Source organism: Camelus bactrianus, chromosome 2, assembly GCF_048773025.1.
Source record: "Camelus bactrianus isolate YW-2024 breed Bactrian camel chromosome 2, ASM4877302v1, whole genome shotgun sequence".
Lineage (NCBI taxonomy): Eukaryota > Metazoa > Chordata > Mammalia > Artiodactyla > Camelidae > Camelus > Camelus bactrianus.
This window is the reverse complement of record NC_133540.1, coordinates 52,490,142-52,502,332: the sequence shown is the minus strand read 5'-3', so window position 1 is coordinate 52,502,332 and position 12,191 is coordinate 52,490,142. Positions and strand designations below refer to the sequence as shown.

Sequence of the window (12,191 nt, the reverse complement as noted above, 5' to 3'; positions counted from 1 at the left end):
TCTATACCCAGGCTTGCCCTCTTTCCTCTAGACCCTCATAGAACAGTGCTGGTGTAAGGGATTCTGACTTTTTCTGAATCTTCTCCAGACCAAAATTGTCCTCTACTTTAATCTTCCTTTTAAATTCTCTTTGCATTTCAAAGAAACTGTTTCCGTGTGGCCTATCCTGCTGACTTTGTCTTGGACTTTTTGTCCTTTGTTTACTTTCTTTGGCCCCTGTGTTTGGCACTGTGTTTTCATTGTTGTTGTTACCGTCCTTCCAATGTATCCAGTTCATTGCTCTTACAAGCCTCTTGTACTTGCTACTCCCCCTTCAGAGAATGTCCCTTCTGTGGCTCTTCACAGGGCCAGCTCTTCAACACCTAAATCTCAGTCAAATATCACATCCCCGGGTAAGTCTCTCCACTCCCTACTGAAAACACGTGCCATCAAACCTCCCCCTAAGTCACTCTCTAGCCCGTTAAATTTTTCTCGTTCCTTCGTAGCACCTACTGCTATTGGAAATGATCTTTGTCTTTTACTACGTTTGTTGTCTGACTCCACACTCGGGAAGGTAAGCGCCATTAGGGCAAGAATCTTGTCACTTTTGTTGTCCCCACAAACCCTGCTGTTTGGAAGAGTGCCTGCGCGTAGAGACTTCACAAATAACTTCTGGGTTTTTTTTTCCTTCAAATATTTTATTTATTAACTTATTTATTTTGGTGGAGGTGCTGGGAATTGAACTCAGGACCTCATGCCTGCTAAGCACGCACTCTACTGTTGCCAGTAGATGCAACTGGTGTTCCAGGTTCTTGTCTGGTCCCAGTCTCAGAAAGAATTCAGAAACAAGACATAGTGGTTAAAAAAGTAAAGTGAGAATTTATTAAAGGATGGATAGTTCACTCTCAAGGGGAGAGCAGGCAGGCTCAGGTGAACAGATGCCCTGTGTTTCTTTGGCAAGTTAGTTACGCAGGGTGTAAAAATGAATGGGCGGAATATTCATTGGGGAGGGAAGGGTTTGGGGTCATATTCCCTGATTATCACCCCAACTCCACCTTCCCAAAGGGAGGAAGGATTTTTGTCCTTATTTAGTCTGGATAGGAAGTGTCATGGTGTCGCTGCATAATGGGTACTTCTAATCTGCAAGGCTAATTTTATTGAAATGACGGCATAATGAGCAAAAGGTTACATTCGTACACTGGAAATTCCTGCCTTTTCTCACCTTTCTTTGTCGGTCTCCAGGCCACTTATCACCTCGAAATATATGACCACTTATCAGCTCAAAGTTTCCTGCTTTTCTTTGCCCAGAGACCCCCTGGTGCTTACATAATGTATGGTTTCCTGCATTTGGCTTGTGCTCCTCCTTTCTGCCCAATCCCTGCCATTTGATCTGTGTCCCCCTTTCTCTGCTCATATCTAACTATGTGCCTGCTCTAACACTACCACTGAGCCACCCCCCACCCCCCACAAATAATTTCTTGAAGGCATAAATGAATGAATCAATGACTGCCTTTATCTTCTTCCCCACCTAGCTAAATCTTACCAATTAATCAACCGATCCCATGCTCTGAGGCTGCTGCTCTCTCTTCTGAGTGAGACGACCCTCCTTCTGCCCATGGAATGTGTATCTCCTTGGCCTTTCTCTTGCCTTTTGAGATAGCCCACATTCTGTGGAATGTGCATCTCTCTGAATAGAGCCGCCTTCACTCTTCTATGGCTCGTCTTGAATTCTTTCCTGGGCGAAGCCAAGGACCTTCATTTGGTGGGGCCTACCCTGCACTTGCCTGGGAACTGGGACATGGCCATCCTCTCTCACCCCATTTTTCCTGTGTCACATCCAGTCCCATTCCCATCTGGGCTGTTGACTAACATCAAACTAAGGTAAGCCCTATGTAAAATAGGTAAGTCAAAAAGAAATCAATAAGCCCTGCACTTCTTGCTTTTCCATATTCTTCACTTTGGGCACCCTCCCGCCCTTATAGGAGTGCGCCTTTTAAATGGGATCTTGAGTCTGCTTTCCTAGGTGTGGCGGTTTTCAGCTATTCATGCCCAGAACAATGGCTGCAGGAGTACACCCTCTGGGCTGCAAACTTTCCTCTCCCTGCAGCTCCCTTATCACAAACACTGTCTCAGGACAATCTCAGGCTCTTGGTGTTTGCCAGCAGTTGATTTGGTAAATTCCTTTGTGCTAGACTAAAAGAACCCTCAGGGCCTCTCCTCTACCTCCAGTAGTCTTAATTGTAGCTTTGTAAGGTAACCATCCACTTTGGTGTGTCACCCAAAGGAATGAGAGAAGAGGTTAACATTCAAGACCAGCTAAGAAGTGAAGGTGAGTAACAGGCTGAGTCAGACGCTTTTGAAGAGCAGCTTGCTCAGCAGCTCCAGTGCTTCTGGGTACGTGGCCAACAGTTTTCTCCCACAGCTTTCCGAACTGAAGAATGAAGAATCAACTCCAGCGCATCCTTCTGGGAAAAAAATAAAATGATCCACTTGATGCTTTAGATTTTCTATGGTGATTTCTAAACATCTACATTCAATGGTTCTCCCCTCGTTGTTTTCAGCCGCTTTCCCCTTGAATGCTCTCTTTGTCTCTTCCCACGCCCATTTCGGTGATACTTCTTTTCTATGGAGCTTACTCAGCCTGAAATTGTTCCCCTGCTCCATTTGGATTTTCCTTGTTCCTGTACGTGCTCTACCACTGGGGGAGAAAAATCCCTCTTTTGAAATCTGGTGAACGTGTAATGGACATACCAGCTCTGAAATTTTCCCCTCAGGCATGGAATAAAGGGAAAAACAGAAGGAAGGCAAGTGAAAGGAGCCTGGATCTCATCTTCCCTCTGTGGGGCAAAGGGGAAGACAGAAACCAAGCCCTCCCTCTCTATGCAAAACCTACGAACCTTGGAGTTTTCCTCATCTCCCCTGACGGATTAGACCCTTAATTATCAGTCTCAAGTCACTAGGCTATTAAAGAATTAGTTTGCCTTTTATTTGTGCTCTACTCTATTCATATGATCATTATTAGTATCGATCATAATAAAGAAAAGCAATGAAATTACCTGTATTCTTTGTTATTTAACTTTAATCTCTAATCCGTTCATTAAGTTTTTGCCATCACTAAAGTAGGGTAGTATAAAATATCAACACATTAAAAGATTAAGAAAACAATTGCATCTTTTAGTTAGGCATGCAGTGGATATTTTGACATAGTAGAAGAGAAATGTAAGATTTTCTACGAAAATAATTGATTACAATATAGCTTTTTGTAGGAACAAAATGAAATTTACAATTTCGGCTTTCTGAATCAAACAAAACCTCTTTGAAATTTAAATTATAAAATATGTGTGGTCTGATCATAAGATTTTATCTCAACTTTTCTAGAAAGCATGAAAAAATGCAGCTGCATTTTTTTTTACCTTAGTAACGTTGCAACCACTTTGTTGAAACTAACAATCAAAGAGAAGCCTTTGTCTCTGTCTCTAAATGAAGTCTGTAGAACGGCAGCATATTTCCTTGAGCTGTTGAGGATGGGCTTGTTGCTAAAGAGATTTGGGTTACTATTTAGTGAGGGTTAGTGAGATAATGAGGGCACAAGGGAAATCTTCAAAAAAAAAGTTGCGTTTTAAGTAGACAAAGTTAACTTAGCCGGGAAGAGGCATAGACATCATAAGACAAGAGCTGGTTCAGTGTTCTAACAGCACAGTGGTGAAATGTGGTAGGAAATGAATAATGTATATAAATGTGAAATAATTCAACCGAGAGTGCCAAAACAGTTCTCAAATTTCATCATTTAATTAAGATGTCAAATAAAAAGATCAGGAATCACTTGTTTTCTAAGAAAAATGATGATCATAAATACATAAATAAATTCTAGTGGAGAAATCACATGAGCTCTATTCTGACCGGTGGCTTAAAGGTCTGCTTGTTGTTTTGCGCCATTTGGATAATAACAGTTCCCATCACTTGATTAATTCCTAGCAAGGATAAATGAACTTAATGTGTCCTCTCATTTAATCAATCCTGCAACCCTTGCAAGATTGACATTTTATGTGAGGATACTGAGGTTTGGTGGAGTTAAGTGATATGCTGCACCATAAGAGGCGAGGCCAGGACTTGAACCTGGATCTTCCCAGCTGCCAAAGGGCTTGGGCTTCAACCACTGCCCTGAGCTGCCTTCCTCTGTGTAGGCAACTTGCAGTGAGGACATGAGATTACTTCTGACCTTTAAACAGATGTGTACAGTACTCATGAGCTCACCAGTGAAAAACTAAACCAAAGCAAAAATATGAGAGCACTGAGGTTCTAAAACAACCTAAACAAAGACAACAGATTTCAGAGTCTGAGCTTTTTCTGGTTTCGTTGATTGGTGATGAAATATGGTTGAACTCGTGAGCCTCTCAGAAAAACAGAGACATTTGTGGGAGAAAATATGCAAAACATGGTAATCCCTTGGACTGTTGTTCTTATAAAATATAGCCATCTCTCTCAGCAACGATATTAGTCATGACTTACACATTCTTTTTAAAATATGTCAGAGTCCATTTAAAGTTCTAAAATGTGTTACTAAGCACAGAAATAGAGTAACAGATGTTATTACCAAATTAAGGGCTCCTCTCAGACATCTTTTATTGACAGTAGATTGGCATACAGGGACATTAAAGCCTTTGAATAAAATGCTCCATTCTCAACCTAGAGGATTTGGTCAAAAATAACTTCTGAAGTTGATGTTTCAATTCCAACTATTCAATTCAAATTGACGTTTCAAACAAGTGGCTTTCTCATTTCTAGTTAATGAGCATGTTTACAGTTTTTTTTTTTTAACATTTTTTAATGAGTTATAGTAATTTTACAATGTTGTGTCAAATTCCAGTGTAGAGCACAATTTTTCAGTTATACATGATCATACATATATTCATTGTCACATTTTTTTTCTCTGTGAGCTACCACGAGATCTTGTATATATTTCCTTGTGCTATACAGTATAATCTTGTTTATCTATTCTACATAGGCCTGTCAGTATCTACAAATTTTGAACTCCCAGTCTATCTCTTCTCACCCCCCTCCCCCTTGGCAACAACAAGTTTGTATTCTATGTCTATGAGTCTATTTCTATTTTGTATTTATGTTCCTTTTTTTTTAGATTCCACATATGAGCGACCTCATATGGTATTTTTCTTTCTTTTTCTGGCTTACTTCACTTAGAATGACATTCTCAAGGAACATCCATGTTGCTGCAAATAGTGTTATGTTGTCAGTTTTTATGGCTGAATAGTATTCCATTGTATAAATACACCACATCTTCTTTATCCAGTCATCTGTTGATGGGCATTTAGGCTGTTTCCATGTCTTGGCTATTGTAAATAGTGCTGCTATGAACACTGCAGTGCAGGTGTATGTTTACAGTTATTTTAGTTCTTGCTTAATGCTTTGTTTCTACTCTGCTCTAGAACTTAGCACATTCCTGCAAGTACTTACTTACATCTCTCTTCCTCACTAGACTGTAAGCTATCAGGATGCAGGTGCTGGGTGCGATCCCTCTTTGTACACCCAGGACCATGAGAATACCTAGTAAGAAGTTTTTACATTTTAAAACATACACAAGAACAAAGTTTCTCAACTTCAGCACTATTGACATTTTGGGTCATATAATTCTTAATTAGTGGATTGGGGGGAGCTGGGCTATACATTGTAGGATAAATAACAGCATTCTTGACATCTACTCACTAGATGCCAGTGGTCCTCACCCACCTACCCAAAGTATCCCCAGCATTACCAAATGTCCCCTGGATTGGGGGAGGAATCACCCCCACTTGAAAATCATTGACGTGGAAGAATTCACGCACATCCATAGATAAAAACATGACGTTTTTACTTTATTAATTTACTTTTTCAAATCTCTTTGCATAGGCAACAGGTACACAGAATGTAAAAATCAAAAGTACGAAAGGATATATAGTAAAAGGTAAATCTCTCTCTCTCTCTCATCTCCCAACCAGTTTTCTGTATATTACTTTAGACCTGAGATGTTCAACGGATGAGATGTGGCTTGTTGTGATTGAGATATGCTAAGCATAAAATACACAATGCATTGGAATTTGACACAACATTGTAAAATGATTATAAATCAATAAAAAATGTTAAAAAAAAAAAGAAGGAATAAAATACACAATGGATTTTGTGACTTAATATAAAAAAGTGTAAAATATATCATTAATAATTGTTCCCCATTTACATGTAAGAATGATAATATTTTTGACACATTGCATAAAATAAAATACATAATGAAAACTAATTTCACCTTTAATAAAGCCTTTTTACTATGGCTACTAGGAAATTTAAAATAACAGATGTGACTTACATTGTATTTCTATTGTGCAGCACTTTAAAAGAAATTTTCTGTGGGGTAAAAACATATGAATATGTATGTAAATAAACAACACATATATTGTTTTATTTTATACTTAGCATAAATGTAGCATATGGTACTTAGTAGATACTGAATAGATAGATATTCACTGATTGAATCAATAAATAATTGATTATATGTAATCATATACAGTTGACCCTTGAACAACATAGCAGTTAAGTCCAAAATCTGTATAATTTATTGTTAGCCGTCCAAATATGCTATTCTCTGAATCCGAAGTTTCTCATACCCAGATTCAAGCAACCTCAGATCGTGTAGTACTGTAGTATTTACTACTGAAAAAAAAAAATCCACATGTAAGTGGATTAAGTTCAAATCCATTTCTTTCAAGGGTCAACTGTATAAATATACACATACATATCTATCATATACATATATAGTGCTTTTTACCTAGGACTTTCACATATTTCATTTTATTTGATCCTCATAACCTCTTGATGTGAATATTTTATTATGATCCTCATTATTTCATCTTTAAAATGGATATAATAACAATTGTGAAAATTAAATGTATCTATATAAGAATTTAGAGCAGTACCTATGAGATTACAATAATCATATACCATTATCCTTCACTTCTTTGTTATGGTTATTGTTTTTGTTGTTGCTATTATTTTAAAGATAAGGAAACCAAGTCTCAGAGAGGAAAATGCCCCTGGGTTAAACATCTAGTAACGGAGCTGGTCCAAATCAGAACCCTGTGCTTTCACTTAGAAATTCAGGCACTCATCTCCCTCTTAGGCTGCCTCATTATACTCATTTAAAACCACAAAGAAGAAAACACATAGTGCCCAGATCTTGTTTTTTAAATCCCATTATAAAAGGGGCCAAGATCCTTGGCATACTGTGTATTTTCAGGTTAAGATTAGGGGAAAGTACAAGCTTTAAATACTTGGATGTGCCAGATAGCAAGGAAGGGCTCAAAACTATGGGTGTATGGAGCCTTGTTTCTGAAACTGTTAGATAAATTTCCAGTAATTCCAATTATTTCAAAATATGAAGTCTAAAAAATAATTTTAAAAACCAGAAAATTTGTTTGGAATGTCAAATCACGTATCTCTGTAATTTACAGGTTAAAGAAGTGACAATGGAAGTTGAGATTTAGAACTGAATGAAATGAGTTTGCTTATCCAAATTTGTGAGATACAGCCATGACGGCAGTTGGAAGGAGTCACAAAACTGTAAAAACATACATTAGAAAATAACAAATATAATGGGACAAATTGATATTATGTGCCTTCTTATGTGATGTATTTGAGAAAGACGTATCCTCTTTTTAAATATTTCTGTTGAAAATATTTTGACTGCCTCTAATCTTGAAGAAACAATCAGAATAATTGAAATTGTGGACCAATCCTGGATGCTTAAAAAATATTGGTCATGAAAGTCAAAGAAAAAAAACCAGAACATTCCTAGAGTAAAAGAGGCTAGAGAAATCTATCACCTAAATGCAATGCCTGATCCTTGTTTGGGTCCTGGATTAAACAAAAAAAAGCTGTAAATATTATTTAGGCAATTAGGGAAATTTGAATAGAATGTTATTATATAGTATTATATTTCTTCATTGTGATAATGGTATTGTGTTTGTGTAGAAGAGTGTTTGTGTTCTGTGAGGGTGACATGTCATGACTTCAGCAATGATATAGAAAGATAGATAGACAGATAGATAGATAAAAGAAATGTGGCAAATGTTAACACTTGAACCAGGGAATGAGTACTCTGACAGGTGTTCATTGCATTGTGAGTTTTTTTCACTGTTTCTGAAGGGTTAAAATTTAAGAAACATTTGTCAAGCACTATGTGCTGGGAGTATAAAGATAAATAAAAAAGCTTTTCTTCCTCAAGGAAATCCTAGTTTTGTGGAAGAGATGACATGATCAAAGTGCTGTAGTATATGCTGATGAGTGTGCATAAATATAGGTGTAAAAAATACACAGAAAATAGGGAGGGAATTTTGTTAATAAAAATTACTAACATTATAGAAAATATCAAAAATAAAGAAAAATTTAGATAATTAAAATTATTCTATGCCATCGCTCACAGATAATTTTGTTAACATTCTGTCGACTTGATTTCCTTCCAGTCTTTTTTCTAGGCTTTATAGATGCCTGCCTTCCTTCTTTCCTTCCTTTCTACCTCTCTCTCCTTCATGCTCTCTAGCTTCTCTCTTTCCAGTCGTGCATGGGCGTACTAAGTTGAAGTCACCTTGTACTTCCAGTTTGTTCTGACTTTTATGTTCATTATATCATAGAGTCTTTTCCTTGCCATTAAAATTTCTTTGAAACCTCCATTTTAATGGCTCCATGGTATTCAGTTACATTGCCCTCTTGCTGAATATTTTGACCATTTCCAAATGTCGTCTGTTATAAACAATTATAATAAGGAAATGATTCAGAGAAAAAGCATCTAGATGGTGAAAGAAAATGCTACTGTTAGTATGAATATCGGTGAGCTTGTGAAATATTCCTTTCACTCATTTTACAAAATAGCAAGTAGCCTTTATCTAATTTTCCAGTTAGTTTATAATCCTGTTATATAACTGGATGGTTTTTACTGAATTAACTACTAGTGGCATTTTATATTAAAATGACAGTATAACTTAATGTAAGCTTATATATTCATATTAAATATTTGTAACAATGTGAAATTATAGTTCTTCACTTGATTTTTCAACTTCTGAAAGAAAATTTTAACGTAAAATGCATCTCTAAGGAAACATTTTCTATCACTGAAATGGCAGCACATATACTAAAATTGAAATGATACAGAAAAGATTAGCATAAGCCCCTGCACAGGGATGACATGTAAATTTGTGATGCATTCCATAGTTTAAAAAATAAAATAAAATAAATTTACCTTATTTAATATTCCTCTCCCTCTAACATTCCCCCTGCCCAAACTTCTCTACTATATATTTTATCCCTTTAAATGGAAATGTCTTTGTGCATTTATGTAAGTATTCTGAAAAATATATTACCTGAAAGATTCAACAGTTAAAGATCATTTCACCTGTCTTCTTGGGAAAAAATATAGTGTTGTTTGGAAAAGTTTAGAGAGGAAAATCACTCTCATACACCATTTATGGGAAGTGTAAATTGGTAAAGCTTTCTTATAGGACAATATAGCAATACTCATTAAAATTTTAAATGTGCATAACTATGTTGCTATGGTCTGAAAGTTTGCATTCCCACAAAACTCATATGTTGAAATCCTATCCCACAAAGGTGATGGTATTAGTAGGAGGGGCATTTTGGAGTTGATGAGGTCATTAGGGTGGAGCTGTCATGAGTGGAATTAGTGCCTTTGTAAGAGATCTTTCTGAGCTCCTTAGCCCCTTCTGCCACAGGAGGATACAATGAGAGATGTCTCCAATCCAGAGAGAGCTGGCACCCTGATCTTGGACTTCCAGCCTCCAGAATTTCCAGGCTTCCAGCCTTCATAAGCCACCCAGTCTGTGGTATTTTGTTACAGCAGCCTGAACAAACTAAGATACCCACTAAGATACCTGTTCTTATTCTTAAGGTTTTCAACATATAGAAAGAAAACTTTTAATTGTTCTCAGGAGACAGAGAATAACACGGATAATGAAAACATCAAAGTCCACTGATTTACACACAAGCTTCAATCCCCTGAGTCATTAAAGATTTTATTAGATCTTCTAAGAAGTAGCAAAATGATGGATCACAATGTGATTCTCAGCTTTACTGTATCCCCAGATCACTCTTAAGAGACATGCCAATAATTAGTGAAATGGCTAAACAGTTAGCAACAGCGAGACAGAGTAGAAACAAAATGCTTTTTATAATCCCCTAAATGGACAATCAGCCACTAAATAATTAAGGTTTGACTATGCAGTAGATGTAAATTATGCCTAACAAATCCCTTCTGCTCAGCCCTTTCATTATATCATGCAAAATGGGTTGTATAGAGGAAGTCTTTCCACAGATGGCTCACAGTAGAGGGTGTGCGGGAGTTTCAGTGGGGACTCTAAATGAATTAAGTGGTCTAAATACAGAGAAGAGAAAAAGGATAATTAGAAAGATGGTTGGCTAGTACTGAAGTCTCTAATACCTCTTCAGAGACTCCCTTTATGTTATCTTTATTCCTATAGAGAAATGGTAACAAATCAAATAGACTAACTACATCCACAAAAGGCACTTTACAGCTGTACAAGTATCCCTAAATGGAACTTAAGTGCGGTAAATCAAAGCTTTTTACCTCATCGAGTCACAACCCACTATTTTCTTAATGAACAGAGCTGCCTATTGGGTCTTCCCACTTTGAATCTCTGAAGACATGAAATGTATATTGCTAACCCACTAACAATTTCCTATCACATTTTCTAAAATTTTTAAGTTAAATGTATCCAAAATGTTTTTACTTGTGTGTGTGTGTGTGAGAGAGAGAGAGAGAGAGAGAGAGGAGAGGTGTTCCAGTCCAGCAATCAGTCAGGAAGTTGGAAAAGCAAATTTACCTTAACTTCTAAGATCTATTTCCTGCAACATATGACCATTGTTTGCATTCAAGATCCCAAAATTTATGAGAAGAAATCAAGATTGTACTTTTGATGTTACTTTTTATAGCAGGATTCATGCCTTTTATATTTAAATGCAATTGCCAGTTTAGATAAAATCTATTTTATAGATACCATAGTGTCTGAAAACATTTCCTCTTCTCATGAAACAATTGTGTATTTTAATTTATAATTTTAGTTATTATTTTTAAGTGGAGCTGCTTGAGTTAAAGTGTCACACGATTTTGGAGTGTAATCAGTAACATCCGAAGGATGAGCAGCAGCAGGATCACTGACAACATTCAGGCTACACAATGAGGTTATCTTCAATCGGGGTGTGGAGTCTTTTTTATTGAAGGCTCTGCTATCGTTGTCTTCATTCCAGTGGTGCCAGTGTTGACTGAAATAAACGCACAGCCAAAAAGTTGAGTTGTGTTTTATTTGGCAGGCATTTCTGAGGGCCCAAACCTCTTTGAGCCCTGGATAACAGCCTCCCAGATCACTCTGAGGGACTGCTCCAAAGAGGTAGGGGAGGAGCCAGGATATATAGGAGTTTTACAACAAAGACCAGATAGTTGGAACATTAAAAGATTATTTTTAATTAACTGAAGAAAACCAGACATGTCAAATTAAAGAATTTAGCGTTTTTCTGTGTATGGGAGGGAGCAAACGTATGGGCGTATGGGCTTATTGAATTCATTCCTTTGACAAGCATCTAGCTATCTAGGACCAGTATCCTGTCCTTTCTTATTCTGAGTCCCCTCAGGTTGCACCATTATGGGTGGCTGGAGGCCAGGCTGCAGGCTTGTCTTCATTTGCGGGGGGGGGGGGGGGGGGGGGGCGGCAGCCACTGATGACTTGATGGCTTCAGCATTCTTTGTTTACTGATAAAGGTTTGCAATATTTTCCCTTCATACCAGTCATCTTCTGTTATTGGCTCTTTCCTCCCGTGGAGCTCAGCCCTAAAATAGAAACTTTCGCAGGAAAAAGAGAACAAAGAAAGAGATAGAGGGGTACGTCCTTGGGATTGATGCGGCAGTCGTGGAACATAAAACATCCTGTTGTGTGGCTGTGTCCTTGGAACCGAGGAGCCAGCTGCGGGATAAGAGAAAATGTCCTGTTTTTCAAAAGGGTGGTGTTTTTTGCCCCTTGTTGATAACCAGCCAGAGTCAGCCAGCCTGCCTCTTTCCTTAAACATCGTGAACCAACCTCTGCTTGCATCAAACCTTTTCTTCTGCAGCTTCCTGACCTCTCTCAGCCTAGTTAGGGTCTTGC

General features: G+C 37.5%; 1 long non-coding RNA gene and 1 other non-coding gene across 2 annotated transcripts in view; both read left to right on the top strand.

Annotated features, from left to right (window-relative positions):
* Positions 1-12,191, top strand: part of LOC141573462 (uncharacterized) — a 51,730-nt gene that overhangs the window by 15,855 nt on the left and 23,684 nt on the right. The window lies entirely within an intron of this gene.
* LOC123616198 (U6 spliceosomal RNA) lies at positions 9,132-9,235 on the top strand. The gene has a single exon (XR_006724096.1). It is a non-coding gene; the product is annotated as a U6 spliceosomal RNA (small nuclear RNA).